Below are 22,588 nucleotides of genomic sequence, written 5' to 3' on the forward strand. Positions count from 1 at the left end.
GTGACTCTTATGTGAGAGACGCTGGCCTAGGCTACTATCTCCTGGGAACAGGTACTAATGAAATGTAATTTCACTGAGGCCACAACACATCTGAGAAGGACAAGGTGATGTGGGGCCAGCCATCTTCATCCTAAGGCTCCCGTGCAACATCCTGTGTCCCTGGAGGCCCAATTTGACAAACCCCTGCCCAAGGTGAGCATCCATCTAGCAGGGGGAGGCAGGCTTAGCCCATCCGCATTGCCCTCTAGCCTGGGTCCCCAAGAGCTAGGTTGCCTGAGTCACTTGAGGAGCTCAGAGCACATAATCAGACTCTCCAGAGTCCAGGCCCTGCAAACTATAGTTTGGGGACATTCACCAGGTGGTTCTGATGCACAGGGAAAATCCACTCCAATTGTGCAAATAGTGTATGCATGGGGAGCCTTGAACCCAAATCAGCTTAGGCAAAGTTTACTTGACATGGCCTGGGTACTTTTAAAAGAAAAACTCTGGACGAATTAAATTTAACAGGTTTAACTGAGCAAACAATGATTCAAGAATCGGGCAAGCCTCAGAACTCTATTAGGTGCAGAGCAACTCCAGGGCCGCCTTGTGATTGCACAACATTTATAGAAAAAAATAATAAAAAAGGAAAGTGAGCTACAGAAAACAGAAGTGAGGTACAGAGACTGCTCCATTGGTTAAAAGTTGGCATTGCCTTCATTGAACTTTGTTTGAACAGTTGGCCTGCATTCAAGGATTTGGGAATTTCACCTGTAGGGGCTTTGTCACGGAGAGACAGCCGTGTGGAGCTTATAGGGATACACAGGAAGATCCTGGCTAGGCAGGGAGTTGCTCCCTGGAGGTGCCTGCTAACCCCATGCCACCCCATGATCCTGCAGCACGGGGCTCCTCTTTGTTCAGCAAGTTCATCTCTAAACACAATAGAGCTGTCAGAAAACACTCATTTCTTTAGAGGGTGACTTACTGACATCGTAGTTGTTGCATTTTCTTCCCCAGTTGCAAATGAATGTTTCTTAAAAACAGAAGCCATGGATGGTGATCCTGACCCTTAATAGCAGGGCTGTTGGTGACGAGCCATGTGCATCCTATAAAAACACCCACCTAGTCCTCCAACAAGGAGATTTGCCTTGTGCAAGAATCTGCACAGAACACTTGAAGGTTAGAACAGCAAGTACTTCAGACATGAATAATGCCCATTAGCATACTCTTTTTATTTTCAAAAGTATTTCTTTACCCATAGAAACCCTACATTCCCTCCTCCACTTTCAGCATGGCTCATCAGTTCATAGCAAAGTTCAAGGCAGAAACGAATTTTTCAATATTTTGCCAATGGCTGCTCTACGATAGAATTGGTCATACAGGAAACAGGGGCATTTTAAAACACAAATATGTTGGCTGGGCCTAGAGCAGGGATCTCAATTGTTCCTGCCTATGAGAACCATCAGGAAGCCCCCTCCACAGAGGCTCAGATTTCATTTTTCTGATATGAGCCAGGGCATCTTATTTTTTCAAAAAATAAAAATACTTACAAGTTTTCTAGTATGCATTCAGGCTTAAGGACCACTGGCCCAGCATAGGAGACATAACAGGAAGCATTAATTAAGCAAAGCTGGGCTGAGCACTTATGTATCGGGCACAATGCTTGAAGGCAGGTGGGTTTTCCTATGGTGGAATCCTGAAGCTCTTATGCTCTGTGGCCAGTACTAATATCAGAGGAAAGGGGAAGCCATCTTGAACACCATCTCTATACACACTGTTTCAGCAAAGAGAAGAACTACCAACATCTTATGTTATTCAAGCAAGACTCAACCCAGCCTACTAGGGTAGAGAGAAAATCTGCAAGTGACAAGGGAAGATTGGCAAAAGAGAGAGATGTAAGCACAAAGATTGTATGTTTTAAAAATCTCCAGTAATTCCAGGATATGGACAAATGTACAAGCTGATAGCCAAAGAGCATGTCAGGATTTTAATACCACATTTCCAGTTACAGCTAGTGAAGCATAATTGGGTACTAAATTACAATGTTAATATTCATTTGAACAAGTGCTGTACTTGGAGTAGTAGCATCAGGACCCCAGGAGGGCAGCAGAGGGCCTGCTTAAGTGGACAGAGAGCTTCCCTGGATGAGTTTTGTCCTAGGTTTGGTTAAGGTTGGTTCTCAGCAGAGTCTTGAGAGGTTACAACATGGATTGTGGTTGATGGGATTTCTCCCATTGCAGTGATGCTCAAAGGATTCGGAATTAAGCAAGTTAACATACAAGTAATTACAAACTGCAGTTGGTAACACATGCTAGAAAGAAACAGAGAAAAGAACCCCAGGAGAAGGCCATAGTGAGAAGGCATTCAAGACGGCAGATGTGCAATGGGGGAGGAAGTCCTGAACCCTGCTGCACAATTTTTCTAGCACAAATAGAAGGAAAGGGTCTTGCTTGAGGTCGCCTATTATTGCGGACTTATCTATTTATACCTCCATTTCCTCCAAACAGAGTCTGAGGTGGGGCTCACCTGTCATCTGCAAGAAAATTAAAGTCATTTCTTAAAAGGGGCAAAAGCAAATTGAAGTAATGAGGTGGAGGGAGAGAGAAGGAGGTTAAAAGAGAGAGAGAGAAAGGGAGAGAGACAAACACACACATTCTCACACACACACACACACACACACACAGCCATATATATTTGAGTTCCTTTCTAAAATCCAAATCTTACATAGAGCACAATTTTCCTTTTGCCCATTTCTCAAGGAACTCGTTGTCTTCCTGTGCAATTTCTTTGGGCTTCATACAAAAGGTAAGATTCCATATTAAGTAATACTAATTAGCTAGGACAATCTTGAGTATGTAACAAAAGCAAATCTATCACTAGCTGTGGGGGAAAAAAAACAGTCCTCATCTCCCCCAAACCCCAAAACACATAAGCTCAGCATTTTAACTGGCTGGGGTGAGAGCCATTATTTTCATTAATGGAGCTCATTTTATTTTATTGGGCTTTTTTACTATCAGATTAAAAGCATGTTTTTATTGTAGTTTTTTCTAATGCAATCTGAGATGATGTGCTCAGGATGAATGGAATAGTTATTGTTTTAATTATTTTTTCATTCTGTGTTTTTATTTTGTTTGTTCCTTTTATTTACTACTCTTAAGTTTGCCTTAATAACACGGACTCCGGGTGCTTGGAGGCCTCCAGTCATCATCCCCGCGGTGGTTTGCATTTGCTAATGACCAAGGAACAGGGAAATCACTAGCATGCGGATGCTTTTGGAACTGAGTCATGGCCCAGCTTTCCTGTTGAGGATGCCCAGGTTAGGGCCAAGGGCATGGACCCCCAGGGTTGGAGGGAGCAACACAGCAGCTCCCAGAAGCACCTGATGTCTTTCCAGGACACTTCTGTCCCTGCGTCTGCTCCAGGCTGTCCTGGCTCACTAGGTCAAGGAAAGGCTGGAAGGGATCTCAAGGGAGGGAAGTCAGCAAAAGGACATGTTCCTCACCTACAGCCACATCTCTCCCTGATGCCCAGTTCCATATGGGATACTGTCAGAACACACAGGTTTTCACACACAGAGGCCCATAGCTGGACACAGGCACGTGTTCTCTGCCCTGAAAAAAAAAAAAAGGAAGACCACAAAGGCTTCCCAGCAAGTTTAGATGTCTTGGAGACCCTGTGGGCCTAGGAGAACCAGAAACAAGGGCAGGGCAGAGTTGCTTATTTAGAACAGAAATCAAGTACTGCTTTGGGAGTTAGCTGTCCAGGGGCCAAGCTGAAACAATACCGGACACTGCAAGTTACTCAGAAGCCCGACCCTCAGCCCTGCCATTTGCAACAACACAGATGAACGTTATGTTAAATGAAATAAGCCAGACATAGAAAGAAAGCACTGGCTGGGAGCGGTGGCTCATGCTTGTAATCCCAGCACTTTGGGAGGTGGAGGCAGGCAGATCACTTGAGGCCAGGAGTTCAAGACCAGCCTGGCCAACATGGTGAAACCCCGTCCCTACAAAAAATACAAAAATTAGCCGGGCCTGGTGGCATGAACCTGTAATCCCAGCTACTCGGGAGGCTGAGGCAAGAGAATTGCTTGAACCCAGGAGGCGGAGGCTGCAGTGAGCCAAGATTGCGCTACTGCACTCCAGCCAGGGCAATAGAGCAAGACTCCATCTCAAAAAAAGAGAAAGAAAGAAAGCACTATGTGATGTCACTTACACACGGAGCCTAAAAAGGTCAAATACACAGAGGCAGAGAGTGGAATGCTGGTTACCAGGGGCAGGGAGCTGGGAGAACGCTGGTCTTAGGGTACAAAGTTGCAGCAATGTAGGAGGTGTAAGTCCAGAAATGTAACGTACAGCAGGGAGATTACAGTTACTAGTAGCGTATTGTTTGCTGGAAATTTGCTAAGAGAGATTTCAGGTGCTCTCACTACACGCCCACACACACACAAAGGGAACTAGGAGAAGAGACATGGATATGTTAATTTGCTTGGCGGGATTAATCATTTCACTAGGTCTATCAGAACAACATGTTGTATGCCTTACATATATACAATGAAAATATTGGGCATATAAATGCCCATAATTACCTGATCAAGGATTCATTTGGGGTCACTTGTGTGCCAATACTCACATTCTCTGGGCCTGTTCTCCAGTGTGACTGAAGAAAGAATCCGTCTTCCTCACGAGAAGCCTTGGCCTGTGCTTGGGTTTGCCACAGTCCCTCCCTCTCTCTAAAGTGTCATCACTGACTCTAGTTGCCTGCCTGTACCCCATTTGCAGAAGGGGTCCCCAAAGTATGCTCTAGTTTCCAAGCCTGTTTGAATTAAAATATGGCAAAGAACTAAAGATCACGTTACTTCCCTGCTCAAAGGGCTTCCCATCACATTCAATATAAAATCTGAACTCTGTGTGGCCCCAAGAAGCCCGCTGTGACCCAACCCTCTCGTCGTTATCCTCATCTGCTCCCATCTCTGCCCAGAGGCTTCACAGAGAGGCCGCCTGTCATCACCTGCCATGCCCCCCATGGCTCCTGTGCCCTCACCTGTCTTCCTTCCTGTCATGGCTCTGTCATCCCTGACTGGCATTAGCTATGCTTTTATTGACTATCTCTCCACCTGAGAATGAGCACATGAGGGAAAAAATTTCGTCTGCCCCTTCATCACCACTGTGTCTCTAGCACAACAGCCCTGGCTACTTGGTAGGTAGTCAAGGAATATTTGGAAGATACTAGGGCTCTCTGTTTTTTTTTTGTTTTTTTTTTTTTTGCTTTTCCGACAGAGCCTCCCTCTGTCGCCCAGGCTAGAATGCAGTGGCGTGATCTCAGCTCACTGCAACCTCCATCTCCTGGGTTCAAGTGATTCTCCTGCCTCAGCCTCCCCAGTAGCTGGGATTACAGGCACCTGCCACCATGCCCGGCTAATTTTTGTATTTTTAGTAGAGACAGGGTTTCACCATGTTGGCCAGGCTGGTCTCCAACTCCTGACCTCAGGTGATCCACATGCCTCGGCCTCCCAAAGTGCTGGAATTACAGGAGTGAGCCACCGTGCCAGGCCTAGGGCTCTCTTTTCACTGCTGCATCCCCTGTACTGGGGACAGTCCTGGGCATATAGTAGATGGTCAGTAAATGCTTTTCATCCAGGGACAAGTTGAAAAAGCACTGGGCATGTCAACACCCAGATGTGCATAACCAAAGACTCCTTTGTTTCCACTCGTGTCCCAATGGATGAAGAAGGAATTTCAGGAGTGAAGGTGAACCTAGGACTCAGGTATCTCTTTCCAGCCCTCCTCAAACCCACAGAATACTGCGGAGGTCACTTTATTTTGTTACTGAACAAAGGTAAGGGATATAATGCTTTAAAATCCCCATAAAGCCTGCTTGTTAATCAACGTCAAATCACTAATGCAATTTATTACATCCTTTGATTCATACATATCCATTTCACAAGACATATTCTATCTATACCAACATTTTACACAAGGATCGAAACAGAATATTGAGCACAGTTTAACAAAATCTAGGCACTAATTTCTGGAAATAAATTCTACTTATCAAAAGGCATTGTTCCCCTAAGGGAAGCAAACACTATTATCTAAAGAACTGTTTTTTTCATAAAGATAACTTGGAAGAATCTACCGTGCCTTTGGAGAAAATACCCAGATTCAAGTTACATACACGAAAGACTTGTATTTATCATGATCCAAATTCACAACACTCAAGTGCCAAGGTTGCATGGTCTCCAGGAATTCTGAGTGGGAGAGATGAATTCACCGTCAATAAGGACTAGTATATTGTCCTTGAATATTGCACTTGTGAATTCCATATTGAATAAGATTCTATTTTGCTCCAGAGTTTTGGAGTTATCTGTCATTTTGAAAATTCTTGATCTAAGCTCGGCAGACTTTGGTTAGTTCTATTTGGTTCTATTTGATTGGTTAGCAAATATAACCAACCATCCCTTAAAAGGTGCTGCAGGAGACAACAAAGCTGTGGATCACGGGTTTATAAAAAGAAAATGTTCGGCACTCACAAATAATTGCACGTCATTTGGCTGGCAGGATGTGGAATGCAAGTCAGGCCTTGTAGTTTAACCTCAGGGTTGAGCTGCATGCAGGTTTCTGCATTGGTTCACTAGGAATAATGGATGACTACTGATTATTATTACATATTATCAAATGTATATTATAAAAATTATATCATTAAGTATTATATAAATATAATCACAAAGATGGCAATGGCCAACGCTTCGTGAGTGCCTTCTCTCTACTGAACAACATGCTAGACCCCTTACAGGCATTTTTCCCCTTTCATGACCATGCCCACAGCAGTGGCACCGTTACTGTTACTTTCAGATGAGGAATGTGGGACAGAGAGAGGCTAGGTTGCTTGCCCAAGGGGATCACTGGTGCAAATGAGGCCCTGGCAGCCAAGGGGAATGAGGTGTGAAGCTACACACAGAGTGAGGGGCCATGGCAAACCCAAGGGCTGAGCTGCGGCTGCCGTGGCCATATCTCCGCATTTCAAGAGAACCGCACATCCTGATTTCAATTTGTAAACATTAAAAACGTGATAGACACAGATGCAACACAGCTCCAGGCCCACAGCCAATCCTCTGGGCACCATTTGGCCAACTCCACACCCTCTTCCTTTGCTCCTGTGCTGTTTGGATGGCTTGTTTTTTCCTCCCCAGCGAAGTTGTAGAGTTCTGAGAACAAGGACCGTATCTCACACAGCTTTCATCTCCTTCCAGGTAACACCAGTGCTGGCTGGGAGTATGTGATGGTACGCTGGGGACAGATGGTACCCCTAACCCCAGGATCCAAATCCTGCCCAGTTTGCCTTCTTGGACACAGGGGCTCATCTGGAGTCTCAGCGTCCATGTCTTGCTACCTTTTACGTAGCAACTGTGCTCTAAACTGAAGAAGCAAAGCCGGGTGACTCAGTGGGCATGGGGGTGCTTGTGACTGGGGGCCAGAGCTGCAGGGTCTGTTTCAGGCGCGGTGGGGACCTGTCAGCCACATGCTCAGACACCCAGATCTAAACACCTTGCAGTGATTATCCAGGCAACCCTGAGCCTAGAATCTTCCTTCTCCTTGCACATCTTCTTCACTGTACCAATTTGAAGCAATACTGTAAAGTGGTACCAGCTCAGACACACACACCCAGAACATGGAAACTTGTATATACACACTCAGCACATGAGGACATGTGTGCACATACCCAGAACATGGGAGTGTGTATATACACACCCAGAACACGAGAGCTTGTGTGCACACCTAGAACATGGGAACATTTGTAAACACACCCAGAACTTGAGGACTCGTGTGTGTATACCCAGAATGTGAGGGTATGTGTGTGCACACCCAGAACATGGGAATGTGTGTATACACACCCAGAACATGAGGACATATGTGTGTACACCCAGAATATGAGGGTATGTCTGTATACACTCAGAACATGGGAATATGTGTATACATACCCAGAATATGAGAACATGTGTGTGCAAACTGAGAACATGAGAACATATGTGTGCACACCCAGAACATGAGAACATGTGTGTGCAAACCAGAACATGTGTGTGCACACATGAGGGGCTGTCTGTTCACACCATGTGATGGCTAATTTTAGGTGTCAGCTCGACGGTTAAGGGATACCAGGATAGCTGGTATGGTAAAGCATTATTTTGGGTATGTGTGTGAAGTTGTTTCTACAAGAGTTAGGCGTACGAGTCAGGGAGCTGAGTAAGGAAGATCTGCCTTCTCCCAATCAAAGCAGACACCCTCCAATTGGATGAGGGCCCAGATAGAACAAAAAGGCCGAGGCAAGGTCAGTTTGCTCTCCGTCTCTTCTGTGTCTGGAACACCCATCTTCTCCTGACCTTGGACACCAAAACTCCACATTTTCCAGCCTCTGAACTTTGAGACTTTTACCAATTCCCCTACCCTCTGTTCAAAGGTTTTCAGGCCATGGGCCTGGGACTGAGCTGCACCAGCGGCTGCCCTGGCTCTCCAGCTTGCAGATAGTATACTGTGGAACTTCTCAGCTGCCATAATAGTGTGAGCCAAGTCCCATAGTAAACCCCCTCTCTTCTATTTGGCTAGCTATATCTATTTCTATATACATGTGTGCCTATATCTCTATATCCTATCAGTTCTGTTTCTCCAGAGAACCCTGATTCATACATGCCAGAACATCAGAACATGTGTGTCTACACCAAGAACAAAAGAATAAAGTTGTTCGGCACACTCATCATACTTCAAAGACAGGTGTTGTTGGAGAAAATTCAAGATCGTTGGTTTTGCATTTCTCCAGCCCAGCAATGAGGGGATGAGGGAGGTACTAGTCCACCTGGGATAACTAAGAATGGATTGTCACTCTTCATAATCAGGGCTGGCTGATGGGAGGAGGCTTGCTGTGGGGAAATGAGGGCAGGACGGGGAGCGTGGCTGTCAAGTGCCCTACCAGGCTGTGAGCCTCTCAAATGTAGGGGCTGCACAAGAGTGGGCTTAGCTCAGCCAGCATCTACCTGTGAATGATGAAATTGACTTCGAGGCTAGTGATGGCTCTGCAATGCTGTGTTCCCATTATTTCTTTATTCTGGTTGGATTTGTCCATTCTGACTCATCAGAGAAAAGCAGGAGATGAACACAGGGCATATTGGGCATTCTGTGTTTGAGTTGGTATCTCAGACCTTGCTAGGCTGCAAAGCACACACCCAGGGACTCGAGGGGACACCCGTAAAGGAGGGCTTCTCTCCCATACGCTGCCACTCCACTGCCGAGGAAGCTCCAGCACTAACCACCACCTCCTGCACACAGTAAGTCCAGGATTTAATGGCTGGGCTTATCTCATGCGACGTTCCCAAGGCTCCATTTTTCATTAAGCAATTTTTAAAGAGTTTTATGACCCTGTGAACAATAATTTTTTTTAGTGAAAGCAGACTGAATCGTAAGTGATGGTAATTACACCAAACTAATTGTAGACAAAATTAGTAAGAGGTCAGATCCGTTTAGTTACAAAAGAAAATATATGCTTGGAACACACCTTAAATGATCTCTGGGAAATTAATTCATCATGGAAATAAAAGGAATCTTCTTAAATCAACAGCGACTCTCTCGTAAAACATTTGCAAGGAATAAGGTTTCCTCTTTAGTTTTGGTTTTGATTTGATGCCCAGGTGCCAGCCTGCACCAGGATTGCAATAGGACCCAGGACCCAGGCATTTACTTCAGTGCAGGGAGGACCCTGCAGACATTTCCCATGACTAGGGTTCTAACTGAGTCATCTCCTTTAACTTAGCTCACAAGATCCTTCATGGCCTGGGCCCTTCTACTTTTTTTTTTCTTTCGAGACAGAGTCTTGCTCTATCACCCAAGCTGGAGTGCAGTGGCATGATCTCAGGTCACTGCAACCTCTGCCTCCCGGATTCAAGTGATTCTCCTGCCTCAGCCTCCTGAGTAGCTGGGATTACAGGCATGTGCCACAATGCTCACCTAATTTTTGCATTTTTAGTAGAGACAGGGTTTCACCATGTTGGCCAAGCTGGTCTTGAACTGCTGACCTCATGATCCGCCTGCCTCGGCCTCCCAAAGTACTGGGATTACAGGTGTGAGCCACCGCATCTGGCTGCACTTCTACTCCTTGTAGGTTTATTTCCCACCATACTCTCACTACCTGAGACTACCTCAGTGCCTTTGAGTTAAACAGGATATTCCTCCTGGAACTTTTTTCCTGCTATTTCTCTACCCATCTAAATAATTGCCTCTAGATCTTCAGGTGTCACAGCTCGGTGTTGTGAAGGACAGGGGGATTTCTTGCCTCCCATATGGACTGGGTGTCCCTGCTCTGTCCCTTACAGAACACAGAGATTTCGTGCTCACAAGTGCTTTTGCCACTGTATAAGGCATGAGGATGGATGAGAGTTCAGGGACACATACCTGCTAGGGGTCGGGGACTCAGGACCTGGTGACTGTGGGGCAGACACACACCCGGCAAGCTGGGCAGTCAATACATGCTTATTATAACACTGATTATAAATGCTTATTCAATGAATGAATGGGTCCATTACCTCTAAGTCACTCTTCAGCAGCCACATCTGGCTGTTCCCCTCTCTGCTCAAAGATAAACAGTGCCTACAGGAAGGCACCCTTAGCATATCCTCACCTCTAGTAAATTCCACTGCCGGGGTTTAAAGCGTGGTTTGGACCACCATTCTGAGCCAAAATGTCAGGGAAATATTCAAATTTAGATATGAACGGGGAAGAGGAGGAGGGGAAGAAAAGGAAGTGGTGAAGAGGTCAGAGGAAGAGGGATGGGGTAGCCAGATGGACGCATGAAAAAACCAATCCTTACACCCCAGTCTACCTGAGTTGCCCAGCCACTGAAAGGCAGGGATGCCTGAAGACCCTGGCACCAAGGGAAAAAAACTCCAGCAAGTCCTCGTGGGCTCTGGGTAAAGAAAAGAGGCTCCCAGGAGGAAAGCCCAGTCAGAATTCAAGTTTTGGAAGAGACAAGATGGCCTCAAAGATTCAGATCCACTCTGAAATCTTTTAGCAGTAGCTTCAGCCAAATAGCTCTAAGAAAGGCCCTCAGAGATACAAAATCTAAGAAAAATAGTCCTGGCATCTAATTACAACAGTGCAGTTTGCTGCTTTTATCTGTAATTGGACTGTATAGTCTTTCATTCTAATTTACTTTACATCTAAACTGTGATAATCAAGACAAGCAGAACAGAATGGTCTCTAACTGGCTATCCTACTGACACCCGTTAATGCCTAATTATAACAACTAAATTAAAGATGCGACTGTAAGGAGGTGGAATATCAGTCTGAAGCATTTAATTCTGTGAAAAGAAGTCTAGATTTTAAATCCTAAGTAAGAAAATCAATACTATGCCTCATTATATTGGTATTGCTAAACAGATTAATGAAATTAAGTATTTTGTTGTGTTGCTTTTCTTTTTTCCAATGTTCTCCTGATGCAATGATGGTTTGTAATGAAGGACTACTGCAGGGGAGGAAGTTTAAATTGACAGCCAATTTATACACCGAAATTGGGAGATAGCTAATCTCGTTTATAGAGCAGCGGCTTTCTTTTGATATGGTTGGATTTTTAGATAGGCATCATGGGTCTCGACTTCTGCAGTCTCATAGAACAAAAATAAATTCAACTCAAGCTAAGCAGTGGTGCTGTCTTTCCTCTTCCTATGAACAGATGTGTCAACGGGGACTGCTGTGACAGTGTCAGCATCTATGAGCACCGGTTTGGGACAAGCATCCCTGAAGCTTTGTGCGCCAGTGGCCTTGTTGTCTATGCCAGGCTAAATGTAGCCACCTGTGAAGGTTTAAGAGACACAGGGAAGCTGGCCAGGTGAATGGAGAATATATGAGGTCCCCAAAGCCGTTCGATTGGTTGGAAGGTGGAGGAGAAGCCATGAGAAGCAGCCACGTTTCAAGTTGGACACCAAAGCCTGGAAGGAGAAGGACCAAGGTGTGCAGGGAGAAGATGTCCTGTTCCTGGGACCAGGGAGGGCAGCATGTGCAGGGTGATAGCAGCACGCTCACAACTCATCCAGCAACACTCTAAGTTACCTGTTTATTTATTCATTCTTACTATTACCCATCCTGACTTTTTCTTTTTTTTCTTTTTTCTCTTGAGACAGGATCTCACTCTGTCACCCAGGCTGGAGTGATCATGGCTCACTGCAGCCTCCAACTCCTGGGCTCAAGCCACCCTCCTCCATCAGCCTCCAGAGTAGCTCGGACTACAGGTGTATGTGATCACTCCTGGCTAATTTATTTTATTTTATTTTTTGTAAAGACAGTGTCTCACTATGCTGCCCCAGCTGGTCTCGAACTTCTGGGCTCAAGCAATTCTCTCGCCTCAGCCTCCAAAAGTGCTGGGACTACAGGCACACACCATCATGCCTGGCTATTGTGTGTGAGTGTATGTACAGATGGGGTCTCACTATGTTGCCTAGGCTAGACTCAAACCTCTGGGCTCAAGCAATCTTCCCACCTCAACCTCCCAAAGTGCTGGGATTACAAGGGTGAGCAGCCATGCCCGGTCTCATCCTGACTTTGAAGCCTTGGAACTCAGCATCAATTATAAGAATCAAAAACCTAAAAAGTGGCAAAGGCTGTGTCAATCACCCTGTGGGACTTCCCCAAATCCCATGCTGCAGAGATTCACCAGTGCAGATTTTTGAGGAATCCAAAGACCTTGCAGAATAGACTGACCACCTGGAGGAATCTCTAGAAATCACCTAGAAGTGACCTTACTGACCACTGAGTTACTATGAGTGAATGACTTGGGGACTATAGTGTGCCAGGCCTTTTCTGGAGCTGGGGACACAAAAATGAGCCACACTGAGTTCTGGCCCCTTGGAGCTTGCCATTTACAAACCACTGGGTCATGCAGGGGTGAGAGATCCAGCAGGAGAAGGGGAGCACAAAGCCGGGGCCCCGGACAAAGGAGAAAACTTCAGCTTTGGTGAATGTATCCACAACTTCCCAATTATAAAATCAAGAACACAGCTGGGTGCAGTGGCTTATGCCTGTAATTCCAACATTTTGGGTGGCTGAAGTGGGAGGATCTCTTGAGGCCAGGAATTCAAGACTGGTCTGCGCAACATGGTGAGACCCTGTCTCCACAAAATTTTTTTTTTTTTTTTTTTGAGACAGAGTCTCGCTCTGTCACCCAGGCTGGAGTGCAGTGGAGCAATCTCAGCTCACTGCAAGCTCTGCCTCCCGGGTTCACGCCATTCTCCTGCCTCAGCCTCCCAGCAGCTGGGACTACAGGCGCCCGCCACCACGCCCGGCTAATTTTTCGTATTTTTAGAAGAGACAAGGTTTCACAGTGTTAGCCAGGATGGTCTCGATCTCTTGACCCCGTGATCTGCCTGCTTTGGCCTCCCAAAGTGCTGGGATTACAGGCATAAGCCACCACGCCCGGCCTCCACAAAAATTTTAAAAATTAGCTGAGCATGGTGGTCCTAGCTTCTCGAGAGGCTGAGGCAGGAGGATCTCAGGAGCCCGGGAAGTCGAGACTGCAGTGAGCTGTGATCATGCCATTGCACTGCAGCCCAGACCACAACAGAGCAAGACCCTATTAAAAAAAAAAAAAAGACATTTTAGTTTTACATTCTAAATTAGATCTAAATGGGCATTTTTGGCGATGAGAATTTTTGGCTGTTGAATGTTTCCTGTACCACCCTCTCTTTGGATTCCTGTTGTCTTTCCCAATTTCTTAAGCACATGAAGATGTGGAGGCATGGGCAGGGGGTGCCCTGGGGACCGTGCATATGGGCTGAGTGATCATTGCAGGCCAGAGAGAGGTTACCAGCCCCCTTGGAAAGGAATGGTGCAGCTCCTGACCCTGCAGGGCCAGACAGGACTCTAATTGCTCCTTTGCTTGTGGGACTCGGAAGACAAACCCTGCCATCTCCCACCAGGCCCGCCTCCCAGCTGCACAAACAAAGCCAAATAAAAACTGCCAGCGGCCGCTGGTCCCCTTGCGACAGATGTGGTGCCTCTGTGCCATCTTGTCTGTTCTTAAGGGTTTGTTTTTATTGCAAACAGACAGATGTGGCTTGTCCCTTCCATCTTGTTTACGATGCTGCAGGAACACCTGTGGAAGAACAGGTCCCTGCAGAAATCCTTGACTTCCGTTCAGATGGCTTGAGACTAAGCCAGCCGGCTGGGCAACCCCATCTGCTAAGGATTCCAGGTTCCTCTGCCCAGGGAAACCTGAAGAATCACCCACAGGATAATCCCAGATACAGGAGTGTCACCACACCTATGTGCACATTATGTTAACAATGTGTACACCTTCATTCAAACACGTGCAGAGGACCTACGCTGTGTGTGCTGCCTGGCCCTGCAGTCTGCGCTGACTGACTTGTGGTTCAGCCCAGCTTCTCACTGCAAAGGCTGCTTTCATTGCCTGACCTGTGTCCACTTAGCTATAGAATTCACTGCATTGAGAACCCACAGCCCTGACCCACGAGTGAGGGCCATGAGGCTTATGAGGATTGCCTTATTGATTCTCCCGGTTTCAAAGTGGCTCATGACCTGGTGTGGAACAGACCTGTGTCACCAGGGTGAATTCTATGCCTAGGTGCAGAGGGAAGGGGAAATGCTTGCACAGAGCCCAGGCTTGGGCGATATCCTCTGCTCTCAGCCAAGCTCTGTACACCTTCTTAGAATTCTGCGGCTCCAGCCACACCATTATAGATCGCTTGCCTAGCACTTACTTTATTTCATTAGCACAGATGATGGGAGAGCAGTGACATAACTTGTAACTTTGTGCAACAACTGCCTCTTTGTCTTAACCTTATGTTTTCATGCCACAGCTTTTGCTGTGTAACAAACCACCCCCAAAACTCAGCAGCTTAAAAACAGCCACTATTTAGTTAGCTCACGACTCTGTGGGTGGGCTGAGTGGTTCAGGCAGCCTCAGCTAATCATTGCTAGGCTCACTCAGGCATCCAAGATCAGCCGGTGAGTGGGCTGGTGGCTAGAAGAACTCAGATGCCCTCAGTCATACAACTGGCAGCTGGCAGGCCGTTGGCCAGGGTGACAAGGGTAATGGGGCCACATACCTCTCACCAAGCAACAACTTAACCCTGGCTTCTCCACATGGTGACCACAACAAGAGAGTGAAATAGAATGTGCACAGGCTTTTCAAGTCTGCCTGTGGTATGTTTTCAACTGCCCCATTGGCTAAAGCCGGTCCCAAGGCCAAGCTCAGAGTCAGTGTGGGAGCTTGATGATGCTAAGAGCTTGGAGAGCTTAGACACCAGCAGGAGGGATAATTTGCCTCCAGTTTTGCAATCCACCATAGGATTTTTTTAAAAGAAATGTCTTATTCATTTTCTAGCCTCTTCCATGGAATGTTTCCATCATTTATCTTCAATGTTTAGTGTTTATAAATGAGGAAGAAGTTCAGTTTTGTTTCCCTAATTAATTCACAAGTATTTAGAATGTATCTTTAAATTGCAATTGGGTTAAATTTTCTGCCTAAGATTTTCCTTTTTTTCTACTTCTACTATGTTGGGGTCATGGAATTTGAAATTAGTCCTATTCTTTAGGATTTTTAAAGCCATGTGCGTGGGTGTCTGGGTGTGGAATTCTCATTATCCCATGGATATTTGAAGACTGTTCAGTTTTATTGTTTGATATAACTATATAGACGCAGATATATGTAGATTTATATTTAGATAGAGAATCAACCTTGTCTGTAATGTTTTTAAATTTTATCTATGTTTATTATCTGCCTGATCTGTTACATTCTGAGAGGAGAATGTCACATTATTGTCATATAGTTTTTGTTTGTTGTTGTTGTTTTTATTGTTTTTTGAGATGGATCCTGTCACCCAGGCTGGAGTGCAGTGCCACGATCTTGGCTCACTGCAACCTCTGCCTCCTGGGTTCAAGTGATTCTCCTGCCTCAGCCTCCTGAGTAGCTGGGATTACAGGTTCCTACCATCACGCCAGGCTAATTTTTTTGTATTTTTGTAGAGACAGGGTTTCGCCATGTTTGCCAGGCTGGTCTCAAACTCCTGACCTCAGGTGATCCACCCGCCTTGGCCTCCCAAAGTGCTAGGATTACAGGCTTGAGCCACCGTGCCCGGCCTGTCATGTTGTTTTACTTGATATATTTTTGTGCCACATTGCACGAGGAAGTAAGAGTTCATTAATTATATAGGAATTATGTTGATTCTTATATATTCTTGGTTAAGTAAATTTTTTATCAGTATAAAACAATTGTCAGGGCACAGTGGCTCACACATATAATCCCAGTTCTTTGGGAGGCCAAGATGGGAAGATCAGTTAAGGCTAGGAGTTCGAGACCAGCCTGAGCTACATAGTGGGACCCCACCCTGACAAGGAATTTTAAAATTAGCCAGGCGTAGTAGAGCATGCCTGTAGTCCTAGCTACTTGGGAGACTGAGACAGGAGGATAGCTTCAGCCCAGGAGTTCAAAGTTACAGTCAGCTATGATCAAGCCACTGCATTCCAGCCTGGGCAATACAGAAATATCCTCTTAAAAATAATAATTAAAAAACTCACTTTATCTTCCTTATTCCTGGTTTCACAGAATTCCCTATCATACTGTAATGAGCCAAAAATTAATAAATCCACAATAGTGAGCATGCTCATTAACTAGCTCATTCATATGGTGAGTAGAATTCTACATTATGCTCTTCTTGGAGTGAAATGTGTTAATGTATTTTGAAATTATAAAAATGCTGATCTTGGCCGGACATGGTGGTTCATGCCAGTAATCCCAGCACTTTGGGAGGCTGAGGTGGGAAGATCACTTGAGCCCAGGAGTTTGAGACCAGCCTGGGAAACACAGTGAGATTCCCCCATCTCTATAATCAAGAAAAATAAATAAATGAATAAATAGTAAGTAATAAAAATGCTCATCTCACTTAAAAATTACAATGTTTATTGAGATAATTATAGATTCACATTTAGTTGGAAGGAATAATACAGAATGATCATAGATCATATACACTCTTTTCCTAGTTTCCCCCAATGATAGCATCTTAAAAACCACAGTATAATTTCACAACCTCATACTGACATTGATACAACTCAGCACCCTCATTCAGATGTCTCCAGTTTTACGTATGCTCATTGGTGTGTGTGTGTGTGTGTGTGTGTGTGTGTGTGTAGTTCTGTACAACTTAATCCCATGTGTAGGTTCATGTATTAATATTTACAACCACAGTCAAGATACAGAACACCACTTGGTGAAAACACTGTCCTTCATCCATTGAATGGGTTTTAAGCCTTTGTAAAAAAAAATATGGATCACTTCGTGAATTTGCATATTATCTTTGTGTAGAGGCCATGTTAATCTTCTTTGTATTATTCCAAACTTTTATTATATGCACTACCAAACTGAGGCCTGCTCATACTTTTTGACTTACCAATGCCACTTGTGTAAATAAGTTTCTGAAGATGAAGTTATATTCTCCAGGCTATTTAATGCAGTAATACTTATAACAGCAAATAAAAGAGGAAAGAGGCATGTCCAAAAATAGTAGATAGAAAAAACGTATTTGTTATCTATTGCTGTGTAACAAATTATTCCAAAGTGTAATGACTCAATAATTCCAAAGTGTAATTCCAAAGTGTAATGATTTATTATATCACAATGTATGTGATATCTGGGTGTTGCTCTTCTGGGATCTCTAAATGGGGGCCTCTCACAAGACTGCTCTCAGGTGGCAGCTGAGGCTGGGGTTTTCTCTGAAGGTTCAACTGAAGAAGAATCTACATCCAAGCTCATTTATATGGTTGTTGGTAGGATTCAGTTCCAAAGGTCTCAGTTACTCTCTGGCTGTTTTAAGAGTCTTCCTTCCGTTTATTGCTATGTGGGCCTCTCCACATTGCAGCTTACATTGTCATAACGAGCGAGACAAGAGAGTGCAAGAGACTGCTAGCAGTGTTTCATAATCTAATCATAGAATTGATTTCCCATTCATTTTTCTGTGTTCTACTCATTAGAAGCAAGTTGCTAGGTCCAGCCCCCACTCAAGAGGAAGGGATTCCATACAAGTGGGAATACCAGGAGGTGAGATTTGGGGGATCTATGTTGGAAGCTTCTTATTATAATAAGTAAATTATTACACATTCATACTATTACGTACTATGCAAACATTGAATTTTCTTCAATAATTACATTGGGTATAGGGCATGTTGTCATAAGAAATGAAAAGAGCTTCTGTAACTTGGAACTCAATATCAAGTATTCTAAAATATGTGAAACATAAATCCCAAAAGAAGATGAGGAAAATAGTGTAAAGATAAAAATATTTGAGGAAATAATGACTGAAAATATCTCAAATTAAGTCAAAAATATAAAACCTCAGATCCAAGAGCTCAATGATCCTCCAGGAGGATAAAAATCAAAGTAAATCACACCAATGAACGTTATATTCTAATTGCTGGAAATTCATGATAAAGAGGAAAAACATTAAACAAACCAGAGTGCTATGGTTTGGTTGTCTGTTTCCTCCAAACCTCATGTTGAAATTTGATTCACAGTGTTGGAGGTGGGGCTAATGGGAGGTGTTCGGGTCATGGGAGCAAATTCCTCATGAATTGATTAATGCCCTTTCTCAAGGGTGAGAGAATTCTACCTCTAATAGGTCCTTAAAGAACTGGTTGTTAAAAAGAGCCCAGCACCTCCTCTATCCTTTGCTTCCCCTCTCCCCACAGGATCTTGGCTCCCCTCTGCCTTCTGCCAGAAATGGAAGCAGCCTGAGTCCCTCATCAGATACAGATGCCCAGTCTTGAACTTTCCAGACACCAGAATCATAAGCCAAATAAACCTCTTTTCTTTATAAATTACCCAACATCAGGTATTCCTTTACAGCAACACAAAATGGGATAAGACACAGAGGGGGAAAAGACTCTTACTTATAGAAAAACAAAGATAAGCATAATAGCTTCTCTCTCATCGGAGATATTGCAAGCCAGAGACAATGGAATAACACCTTTAAAATGCTGAAAGAAAATCCTGTCAACCTAGAAGCATACATCCAGTGAAAATACCCCTCAAAATGGAAAGAAAAATAAAGACTTTTTAGATGAACAAAAGTAAGAAAATAATCACAAGTTGATCTGTTACACAGAAATGTTTAAGATACTTCTTCAGGCTGAAAGGAACTGATAGAAGATTGCAACATGAAGGAATAAGTCTACATGAAGGAATAAAAGACCTAGAAATGGCAAATATATGGATTAAATATGAAATACTTTTTCCTTATTTCTTAATTCCTTAAACTACATTTGATTATTAGAAGAAAGAAAATAACATTGTATGGTGACATTTTAACATATGTGAAAGTAAAATGTATGACGATCATAATAGAAAGAATGAGATGGTGATTACAGAAAGTACACAAAGCTATTAAAACTAGCAAAGAGATTTAGCCAAGGGAAAAATAAAATGCTAGAAATTATCAATCCAAAAGTGGAAAAAAGGAGCAATAAGCAAATAGAAAATAAATATAATGGTAGATTTAAAGCCAGCCATGCCAATAATAATATAAAATATTGTTAATGTTAGCACTAAAAATATAAAAGCAAGCAATATGCTAAGTGTCTACAAGAAATACTCTTTAAATATAGAGAAGTAGGTAAAAGTAAAAGGAGGTAAAAAGGCATGTAAACAATATGCATGAAAAAGAAAATACAGCTATATTATAAGCAAAGTAGACTTCAAGACAAAGAATATTCATAAAGACAAAGACAGATATTTTATACTGATAAAGTATCAATTAATCAAGAAGACATAACAATCCTAAATGAATCAACATATAAACAGTTATTCAAAATACATTAGGCAAATTTAACAAAACTACTGGAAGAAATAGACAAATTTACAATTATAACTGAAGACTTTATTCTTGCCCCGGTGGTTAAGAAAACAAATAGACAAAACAACTGTAAGGAAAAAGAATATCTGAATATTATCAAACAATTTAACCTATTGAGCTGTATATATCCAAGAAAACATACATATTTGTTTCAAGTGCACATGGAACATTCTCCAAGACAGACCATCTGTTAAGAAATTAAAGAAGACACAATAAATGTTATGCATTGAAATTACATAGTATTTTCTCTATGATGAAATTAAATAGAGTTAAAATAGAAGTTAACAAATATAAAATATGTTTTTTTAAAACACTACTGTGTTGGAAAGTTAAACAAAATTTTCCAAGTATGCCATGAATTTTAAAAAGTGCGAGGTAAATTTTAAAATATCTTAAATGAAATAGTAATAAATTCATAATATTTTAAAATTTATGAGATACATATAAGGTAGAACTTGAAGTAATTTTATACCTTTAATTGCTTATATTAGAAACACAGAAAGGTTTTAAAATAAAAAATTTAATCTTGCAATCTCAAAGGCTAGAAAAATGACAAATTCAATAAAATGTTAACAGAAGTAAGGAAATAATAAAGATAACAAAGGTAATCAATAAAGTAGATTATTTCTTTGAAATGGTAAATAAAACTAGCAAGACTGACCAAGGAAAAACACAAACACATATTCAATACCAAAAATAAAATAGGAGACATTACTACAGATTCTACAGACATTAAAAGGCTAATACAGGGATAGTATGCCAAGAAATTTGACAATTCTGATGAAATTTGACAATTTGGATTAAAATATATTAGAAATGCACAATTATTCAAGCATATCCAAGAAAAAGAGGAAACATAATTAGTTTTATATGTAGTAATGAAATTAAATTCACCAGTGTAACCTTCTCATGATTAAAACCTTTTCAGATGACTTCACTGATAAGTTCTCTTGTGTATTTATAGAACAAATAATACAAATTATTCACAAACTTTTTCAGAGAGTAGAAGAGGAGAAAATATTTTCCATGTCATTTTATAGAGCCAGCAAAAGCCTTATACCAAAATTAGACTGCACAAGAAAAGAACACTGGGCCAGGCATGGTGGCTCATGTCTGTAATCCCAGCACTTTGGGAGGCTGAGGCGGGTGGATCATGAGGTAGGAGATTGAGACCATCCTGGCTAACATGATGAAACCCCGTCTCTACTAAAAATACAAAAAATTAGCCAGGCATGGTGGCACGTGCCTGTAGTCCCAGCTACTCAGGAGGCTAAGGCTGGAGAATCGCTTGAACCCGGGAGACAGAGGTTGCAGTGAGTGGGGATCACACCACTGCACTCCAGCCAGGGCAATGGAGCAAGACTCCGTTAAAAAAAAAAAAAAAAAAAAACACTACAGATAAATATCCCTCATTAACATAGATGATAAAATTTTGTACTAAGTACTATAATATTTAATTTACCAACATATGAAAACAATAATACATCTCAAATAAATGAGATTATCCCCCAAATACAGGGCTGTTATAACATTTTGGTGTGTAATTCACTACATTAAAAAATGAAGCAGAAGTACTATAAGATTATCTCAGTAGATCCAGAAGAAAAACCTTTGATAAAATTCAGCACCTCCACTTTTCATCAAAATAGAAGTAGTAGGAAACTTCCTAAATTTGGTCATGGGCTTCGGCAGAACTCCCAACTAACAAAGTTACTTCAGGTTAGACAATTGATAGATTTTCAGCTAATCAGGAGAAAGGCAAGGATGTTTCCTCTCCTTGTACTGAAATTCCCAGTCACTTTTATATATGAAGAAAATCCTAAGGAAATTACAAAGAGAACAATATTACCTGGACTAATACATGAATTTAGCAATGTCACAATATACACTGTAAATAATACAAATAAATTGTATTTCTATATAATAGCTGTAAAAATTAGATTATACAATTTAAAAACCATACTCAATAGACATAAAGTACTTAGAGATAAATTTAGCGATAGATGTACAAGAAATTTACATGAAAAACAACATATAATCTCTAAGAGAAATTTTAAAATATCTAAATAAAGATCTGTACCTACTTCATGAATTGAAATTCTCAATACTTCCAAGATGTCATTTCTTCCCAAATTGATCTATTGATTCAATTCCATGCCAAGCAAAATCCAACAAGCCTTTTTTAAAAAGAAATTGAAAAGCTGTTTCTACAATTTATGTAAAAATATATCTAGTAGAGCCAAAGCAATTTTTAAAAAGAAGAACAAAGGCTTTCAAGATTTTTTTGTAAAGTAATAATAGAAAAGGTACTGTGGTTTCTGTATAAGGAGAGACAAAAAAATCAATGAGACACAGCAAAGAATCTAGAAATAGATTCAAATCTATAGGGTCAATAAATGTTTGACAAAGGCACTGAAGTAATTCTTATTGCAGTAATAGTCTTTTAACGAAACATTCTGAAACATCTCAATATCTGTAAGGAAAAAAAAATCTTTTACTGCTGTCCTCCATCACAGACAATAATTAATTCAAAGTAAACTACAGACCTAAACCTAAAAGCTAAAATTACAAAGCTCCTAGAAGAAAACATAAGAGAGTATTTTCTTGACTTCAAGGCAGGCAAAGATTTCTCAGGGGGGAAAAAAACACCAAAAGCATTTAATAGAAAAACAAATGAACTCCATCAAAATTTAAAACGTCCACTTATCACAG

The 22,588-nt window shown here is 42.3% G+C and overlaps 1 non-coding gene across 1 annotated transcript; it reads right to left on the minus strand.

Annotated features, from left to right (window-relative positions):
• Positions 1-17,289: 17,289 nt before the first annotated feature.
• Positions 17,290-17,397, minus strand: LOC112206474 (U6 spliceosomal RNA). Its single transcript, XR_002940838.1, has one exon. It is a non-coding gene; the product is annotated as a U6 spliceosomal RNA (small nuclear RNA).
• Positions 17,398-22,588: the final 5,191 nt, after the last annotated feature.

The sequence above is a fragment of the Pan troglodytes genome, chromosome 20 (assembly GCF_028858775.2).
Source record: "Pan troglodytes isolate AG18354 chromosome 20, NHGRI_mPanTro3-v2.0_pri, whole genome shotgun sequence".
NCBI lineage: Eukaryota > Metazoa > Chordata > Mammalia > Primates > Hominidae > Pan > Pan troglodytes.